The sequence below is a fragment of the Myotis davidii genome, unplaced genomic scaffold (assembly GCF_000327345.1).
Source record: "Myotis davidii unplaced genomic scaffold, ASM32734v1 scaffold2113, whole genome shotgun sequence".
Taxonomy (NCBI): Eukaryota; Metazoa; Chordata; class Mammalia; order Chiroptera; family Vespertilionidae; genus Myotis; species Myotis davidii.
The window spans coordinates 55318-64226 of NW_006284630.1; the positions used below are offsets into that span (position 1 = coordinate 55318).

The 8909-nt window shown below is 43.1% G+C and overlaps 1 pseudogene; it reads left to right on the plus strand.

Moving 5' to 3' along the window:
* Window positions 1-2896: 2896 nt before the first annotated feature.
* On the plus strand, window positions 2897-3807 carry LOC102775296 (annotated as a pseudogene).
* Window positions 3808-8909: the final 5102 nt, after the last annotated feature.

Consider the following 8909-nt stretch of genomic DNA (forward strand, 5'->3'; position numbering starts at 1 on the left):
AGGGGACTGTCTTGGGCGGGTGGAAAAAATGGACACATATGTAATATCCTTTGTAATAAATAATAAAATTAAAAAAATAAAAATAAATGAACAAGGATTCTAATGAAAAACACACACAGATAAATAAAATAGAACTAGAGTCATGAAAACATGGAGCAGAATGATGAAACTCAGAGGGAAGGGGAAGGGTGGCGAGAAGAGATTAATCAAAGAACATATGCATATATGCATTACCTATGGACACAAACAATATGGCAGTGAAGGCTTGGATGGGGCAGGAACAAGGTGGAGGAAGCAATGAGGGGAAAAAGGGGAGACATCTGTAATACTCTCAACAATAATGATTTTTAAAAATTATTGTTTTGATGATGATTATGATGATTCCATGATTATGCATAAATCAGAGTAGACTCTAAATGCAAACATTGAATTTACAGCTGATATTACCAATCTTAAGTTAAAAAAACAAAAACAAAATATAGTTCATCCTTACATCCTAGTAAACATTGGAGCCCTATGCAAGTTCCACACCGTAGAGTTCCCAGTGGCCTGTGATTGCAGGGTGAACCTCAGTGTGTTATGAGTTCCACCTCTTGGGCAGTGCCTGCAGGCCTGGATCTGATCCAGGACCTCAGGCTTTAGTTCTCCACCATTTCTGTCTGTCCTCTGTAGCTGCCCCATTAGCTGGAAAGATGCTTCCCCAGTTCGAGCTTTACTCATCATTAGCCTGTTTTTGATGCCACCAGGGTAGAAAGTTATCAGTAAGTGATATCCACCTAGAGTCCCTTGTATATTACACACTAGTGTCTTAAAGGTCAATGAAGTGGAGTCCTCTTCCATAAAGAAACTTTAGGAAACTTATTGTTTACTGCATGGTGATCTAGAAGCACATGAGGCTTTGCTATGGGCTGGAGAGATGTAACACAACATGGAAGTTAATAAAGACAGAGAGGGCAATTGGTCATAACCTGCAGAAAGAATAGGAGCTCCAAACTCATATACAGGGGGGCCTTGACTTATGAGTTTAATTCGTTCCATGACGGAGCTCCTAACTCAAATTGCTCCTATGTCAAATCAAAAAGTGAACGAATGAGACACGTGATGCTGGGCTGATGTTGTGGCATTCACTGTGATGTTCGCTGCGCCAACTAGCGGTGGGATATCTGAAGTTGGCTTATAGCCCGAATTTTAGCTTGCAACTCAAAGCAAAAAATCGGCGGAGAGACTGCTCATATCTCGAAAAACTCGTTAGTCTGGATACTCGTAAGTCAAGGCCCCACTGTAATAGATGCTCAACTACAACTGAGTCTTAACTTATAGTATAACATTAGTTGTGCAACTATTAGTTCTATAACACTTTTAATTGATGAAGGGAACTGAAAGTCAAAACAGAGTTTTCATAGATTATGACACTAGGATTTTTATTGTTGACTCTGCATTTATTATGAATATTACTGTGATGGATAATTTTATATGTCAACTTGACTGGGCCAAGAGTTACCCAAATATTTACTTAAATATTATTTTGTGTATGCCTGTGAGGATATTTTTCCATGAGATTAATATTTGAAACAGCAAACTGAGTAGATTATCCTCCCTACTATGGGTGAGCTCATCTAATCAGTTGAAGGCCTGAATAAAACACAAATTCTGACCCTCCTCGGAATCAGAAGGAACTCCTCCCTCCTAACTGCCTTCAAGTGGGGACACTGTTTTTTTCCCCTGCCTGCAATTTGAACTTCTTGGGTCTTGAGCCTATTGGCCTTTATATTGGACCTAAACCATCAGCTCTCCTGGGTCTCAAGTTTGCTGACTGCACATTTTGGCACTTGTCAGCCTGCATAATCATAAGAGCCAATTCCTTATTTTATAGATAGATAGATAGATAGATAGATAGACAGACAGATAGATAATCTTCTACTGGATCTGTTTCTCTGATTAATACTAATACAGTATAAAAACTGACCACAAACATTTTCAAAGAAACCTTTATCTTATAGTCCTATATTGATTATGTGTCCATATTTAGTTTTATATTCCTCATTAAAGAAAACCTGGAAGGAATGCTTTTGTGTATACATATGCATATTTCCTTCATGGAATTTTGAGATCCCAGCCTATGCTTGTTATTGATTTCACTTAGAAAAGTGAGATTTTAAACATTAGGTAGAGTAAAATTATAGGGATAAATTACTAAATAATCTTGGAACATAATGATAAGCAGTGCACAAAAGTAAGATTTATTTTATTTAAATAGATTATTACAGTGAGATCTGCAATGAAATCTCCCAAGGGCATTTTGAAAGTCTACAATAATATTAAGACTAAACAATTGTGTAAGGAAAATAGATTAAATTTTTACCTCATTGAGAAATTGATCATGTAGTTCTTTTCTATGTCTAATGTATGAGTCTATCATTACAATCAACTTATCAAATAGACATTGAATTTTTTACAGACTCAACAATTAAATGCTACTAAAACTGATGAGATACTGGTTAGTTTACATTGTGACATTTAATATTTGATCCTTTGTTTTCCTAACTGATTATAAAATAGCATAAGCCTCCATGCTGGCCAGCATGGCTCATTTGGTTGCAGTGGTGTCCCGTACATGGAAAGATCATCGGTTGGATTCCTGGTCAGGGCACGTACCTAGACTTCAGGTTTGGTCTCCAGTTGGGGGGCATACGTGAGGCAACCAATTGATGTTTTTCTCTATCACATCAGTGTTTTTGTTTTTGTTTCCCTCTCTCTAAAGTCAATAAAAACAAATCTTCAGGTGAAAATTAAAAAACATAAGTAAATAAATTTTTAAAAAACATAAGCCAGGAAAGCACGAGGTGCCGCTGCTCTCACCAGTGCTGCCACTCAGAAGCTGAGGAGACCGGGCTGCCATCCCGCTGCCTGCCCACCACCATCTCCGCTTGATGTGGGACTCATTCCAACTGCCTGTAAAACATGGCGGATTACAATGAAGTTCTAGGTATGCAGAGACATACTTCCACCAAGGACATTAAAAAGGTGTACCAGAAACTGGCGTTGAAGTGGCACCCAGATAAAAATCTTGAGAATAAAGAAGCAGAGAGGAAATTCAGACAAATAGCTGAGGCATAGGAGGTGCTCTCCAATGGTAAAAACAAAACAAAACAAAACAAAACAAAACAAAACAAAACAAAAACAAAAACAAACAAAAAAAAAACGGGGCATCTATGACAGATATGGCAAAGAATGATTAAATGGTGCAGGTGCAGGTGGAAGTGGAGGTGGAGGTGGAGGTGGAAGTCACATGAACAACCCAATCGAGTTTGGATTCACATTTCAGACACCAGATGATGTGTTCAGGGAATTTTATGGTGGAAGGGACTCATTCTCATTCGACTTCTTTAAAGACCCATTTGATGACTTCTTTGGGACTCCGCAGGATCTGCGTGGGAGCAGGAACCGGGGCACCAGCTCATTCTTCTCTGACTTCACAAGGTTCAAGGCTTTCAGCTGAGGGTTTCCCTCTTTTGATACAGGATTTACTTCCTTCAAGTCAATAGGTCATGGGGGTCTCACTTCATTCCCTTCCACGTCATTTGATGGTAGTGGGATGGGCAACTTCAAGCCCGTATCGAATTCTACCAAAATTGATAATGGAAGAAAAATCACTACAAAGAGAATTGTCAAAAATGGTTAAGAAAGAGTAGAAGTTGAAGAAGACATCCAGTTAAAGTCCTTGATGATAAATGGTAAGGAACAGCTGCTACGCTTGGATAACAAGTAATTCAATGCACGCATGTAACAGAGATGTTAACTGTAACAAGCACCATTTGAAGATTAACGATCATTTTTTTTTTGAAGATTTCAGATGAACTCGACTTTCAGTATAACTGTACCTACTATGAAGTATTTATACTCAGCTCATTGGAGCCTGTTTATCAGGCTGTTGAGTTATTGTTGGGATCACATAATAGTGAAGCATAGTAATTTTTATTTTGTAAAAACTGCTGTTTAAAATTTCCACTAGACAGTCTTGTTCTGTGAAGTAATTCTGCTATTATTGGCTTCTGTAAAACATGCTTGCTCTAATGATAGGAAAATAAGTTCAACTGTCTGACCTTGCAAGCTGCTCCACTGCTGTCCTTAGCTACTCCCATACCAGGTGTCTTTTAGTTACCTGTATTCAAGGCTAATGAATTGTGTTGTACTTAAGGCTGCAGGCTTCATGCGAGATATCTACTAAGCATATATAGGGCTCTTTTGAAAACTTGCAAAAGGGACTGGAAGCCCCATATTTAGGAGACAAAGACATTAGAAAAATATAAAAAAAGAAAGCTTCCTCCATGTTTTTGCTCAGACTCTGGAAGCAATATTTCTCTGAGCCCACTAGCATAATAAAAGACTCCAAATTAATTTGGCTTATTAAGGCATCTTATGTTCAGCTTGCTGATTTACAGTATAACATTTGGAGGCACCAGAGAGATTTTTGCCTAAGGGCACTTGGCCTCAGATGCCATGGGCGGATGGCTTCCCCCAGCCTGGCTGCCAGGCCCTGAGGATCTCCAGGGGAGGCACCACCTGACAAAGTTCCAGGGCCCCAGAGATGCTTCTTGGTGGTCTTGACAGTCAGATGGGGGACACCTGACATGCCCCTGCATACTTTTCTGAGTCATAGGAAATGCTTCTGGAGGTAAGTGAATTTGATTAATGGATTTCGAGTTCACTTTCCTGCCCGATGCAGTTGTAACTTCTCCAGGAGACTCTCACCTAGACGTTGGTTGAGAATCCTCTTCCTGAGGCGTGGGTTCCGCGAGTGCCCCCACGTCTATTAGGGGAGTTAGGCAGTGTTCGGTTACTTTAACTTCCGAGTGAATGTCTGTTGTCTTGTGCCTTTGTTAACTGAGAGGGATTGCGCCATCTGGCTGAAACGTTTAATTTGTTTGGGGCAAGCCCCACTTTAGGAGAAACCTAGTTGTGTGTGGTGAGGCTGAACGCTGTGACAGACTGCAAGTGTCCCAGCAGCGCTGCAGAGAATTCTTATTCTTGGGGTCATTTTGCTTTCTGTCAGGGAGGGAATTAGCCCTCCAAGAAACTCTTAGCAGGCTAATTTCTGTCTACGTCTGTACAGTAGAGACTTTAATTTGCTCTCGCGAGATACGAGCAGTCTCTTGGCCAATTTTTTGCTTTGAGTTGCAAGCTAAAATTTGGGCTATAAGCCAGCTTCAGATACCCCACCACTAGTTGGCGCAGCGAACATCACAGTGAATGCCACAACATCAGCCCAGCATCACGTGTCTCAATCGTTCACTTTTTGATTTGACATAGGAGCAATTTGAGTTAGGAGCTCCGTCATGGAACGAATTAAACTCGTAAGTCAAGGCCCCACTGTAGTTAAATCACAGAGGGAGGGAAATCCCCAGGCTCCAGCACAGGGGGAGTGGTCACTTTTGTTCTCACCTCCTGCACTCAGAGTCACACCCAGGCAAGGGAGGGTAGCGCCAGAGTCCCTCCACCCGAGGGATTTCTCCTACCCTTAAAAAAGGCACCCTCTCCAGAGGGGAATTTAGGAGGGCAACCCTTCTTGGTTTATGTCCCCTTCTCCACAAGTGACCTCTATAATTAGAAGACCCCAAACCCCCCTTTTTTTCTGAGAAGTCTCAAGCCTTAATTAGCCTCCTAGAATCTGTCTTTCATACCCACTGACCAACCTAAGATGATTGCCAGCAAATCCTAGTCACTCTCTTCACTTCGGAAAAGAGAGACAGATTTCGGTTTGAGGCTAAAAATGAAGCTCTAGGGCCAGGGGGAGGTTCACTAGAGGCGACTAAGGATCAGGTAGAGGAAATTTTCCCATCCCTCTGACCCCGATGGGACCCCAACTCGGTGAGAGGGAGGATTTCCTTGAACAGTTTTCACCACATTGTCCTAGCAGGCATAAAGGCAGCAGCCCGGAAGCCTACAAATTTATCAAAAGTTACTGAAGTCATTCAAGGAAGCCAGGAATTGCCCACAGCTTTTCTAGGGCACCTCTGCGAGACATACAGAGTTTACACTCCCATTGACCCAGATGCCCCAGAAAACCAAAGGGCACTCAATTTAGCCTTTTATAACTCAATCCGCTCCAGACATAAGGAAAAACCTCCAAAAACTTGAGGGATACCAGGGCATGAATCTGTTTCAATTAATTGAAGTAGCCCAAAAGGTATTCAACAACAGAGACTCCCCAGGGAGGAAGCAGGACAAAAGATTAGCAAGGGCAGTTGAAGCAGCTGCAGCAGCTCTAAAGGAAATAAACCCCCAAAGGAAGGGTTCACAAAAAGACCAACAGCAGGGAAGCAGACCCCTGTTAGGAAAAAACCAGTGTGCCTATTGTAGAAAAAGACGGACACTGGAAGGAAGACTGCCCCAACCAAGACTGATCACATGGGGACAAGAAAAGGCAGTCTCAGGCCCCGAAGGTCCTGAATCTAGAGGAGGATTGATGGGACCGGGGCTCCATCCTGCTCAGCCCCCAGGAGCCCAGGATAACATTACCGACAGGGGGCAAGCCTGTTAGCTTCCTAGTAGATACTGGTGCTCTTATTCTGTTCTGACAGACCCTATGGGACAAATGATCACTAAGAAAACTTCCATTCAGGGGGCTATGGGAAAGTCAACTCTCTGCCCATGGACTTCAAAAAGGACAGTAGATCTTGGATAAAGCACTGTAACCCATTCGTTCTTAGTCATCCTGGAATGTCCCTACCCGCTGTTAGGATGAGACCTCCTACAAAAGCTACAAGCCACCATCTCCTTCGAAGGGGACAAGGCCCACCTTACCATGGGCCTTCCAGCCCAAGGTTCTTTTTCTACCAGAATCCTACTCACCTGCTCTCTGTCAGAAGGATATCTTTTACAGGAAGAACTTCCTCCAAAAGCTTCACCCACCAGTGAGCCCTCTGCATACCTGAAAAGACTTCAGCAGCTTTCCCCCACCATATGGGTGGAGAGCAACCCTCTAGGACTGGAAAGTCACTAAACCCCAGTCATAGTCCAGCTAATAGCAACCGCAATGCCGGCTCAGGTAAGACAATATCTTATGAGCCTAGAGGCTAAGCAGGGTATTGTTGCACACATCCACAGACTACAAGAAGCAGGTATTCTTATTCTTTGCTGGTCCCCCTGGAACACTCCCTTACTCCAGGTCCTAAAACCAGGGACAAAAGACTATGGGCCAGTACAGGACCTAAGGGAAGTAAATAAGTGGGTTGAGACCATACACCCGACAGTCCCTAACCCTTACACTCTCCTGAGCCTCCTCCCTCTGGAGCTTAAATTTTACACTGTCTTATACCTGAAGGACGATTTCTTTAGCATCCCTTTAGCCCCCACAAGTTAGCCCATTTTTGCATTTGAATAGACAGACACTGAGGCGGAATTTTCTGGACAATTAACCTGGACCGACTGCTGCAGGGGTTCAAGAACTCCCCCACCTTACTTGATAAAGCCTTAAGCTCAGATCTACTCACTTTTCGGCATACAAACCCCGAGTGTACTTTACTGCAGTATGTAGATGACCTCCTCCTTGCTACAAATACTGAAGTTGAATATCGGAGGGCTACTGAAAGTCCCCTAGACACATTACAGACTCTAGAATACAGAGTATCAGCCATGAAGGCTCAACTCTGCATCCCCAAAGTTACATACCTAAAGTACATCTGTCAAGGCAAGTGGACTCCTTTCCTCAGTTGGATTGAGGCAATCCTATGAATCCTCACCCCCAAAACTAAGAGACAGTTATGAAAGTTCCTGGGGGCAGTTGGATACTGCCGCCTATAGACCCTGGGGTTTTCAAAGATTGCTAAGCCTTTATACTCCAGCACGGGGGAATGCAACCACTAGAGTGGTCTGAGACAGAGCAGCAAGCCTTTGAAAAATTAAAAACTGACCCAACATCAGCTCCTGCTTTAACGCTGCTGGATATAACCAAACCCTTCCTACTCTACATATATGAGATAAGGGACATAGCAAAAGGAGTCCTTGCCCAAAGTCTTGGGCCTTGGAAAAGACCAGTAGCCTACTTATCCAAGAGACATGACCCTGTTGCATCCGTTTAGCCTGCTTGCCTCCAGGTAGTAGCGGCCACAGCTATACCTATCAAAGAAGCAGACAAGTTAACCCTAGGGCAGGAACTAATCCTAACTGCCCACATGTGGTTGAGGCTTTACTCCAAAGCACACTGGAGCACTGGATGTCAAACACTCGAGTCACCCAGTTTCAGTCTCTTCTTCTCGACCAGCCCTGCATCAGGTTCCACAAAACTCTTGCCATCAACCCTGCAAGCCTCCTCCCAGACAATGACCCTGAAGAACCTCTACATGACTGTTTAGAGGTTGTCAGCTTCATATAGACAGCCTGCCCGGACCTCACTGACACCTCACTGGCATCGCCGGATGAGGTACTGTTTATGGACAGAAATAGTTTTGTCCATGAAGGAATCAGGTATGCAGGGGCAGTGATGGTTACTTTAGACCAAATTATCTGATCGCAGGCACTCACTCACAAGACATTGGCCCAGAAGGCTGAGTTAATTGACCTTATTCAGGCTCTCTAGTGGGCAAAAGAAAAACCAGTAACGATTTATACTAATAGCAGGTACGCGTTTGCAACAGCTCATGTACACAGTGCTATTTACAATAAAAGGGGACTTTTATTTAACTTAACAGCTTGATTGTATTTTACCTTCTTTTTTTTTTATTAAAGTATTACAAAGGGTATTACATATGTGTCCTTTTTATCCCCCCACCCTTGACAATCCCCTGGCCTCCCCTACACCCCAGTGTCTTATGTCCTTTGGATATGCTTATATGCATGCATACAAGTTGTTCGGTTGATCTCTTACCCGCCCCCCCATTCTGCCCCCCTCCCCTCCTCCGCCTTCCCGC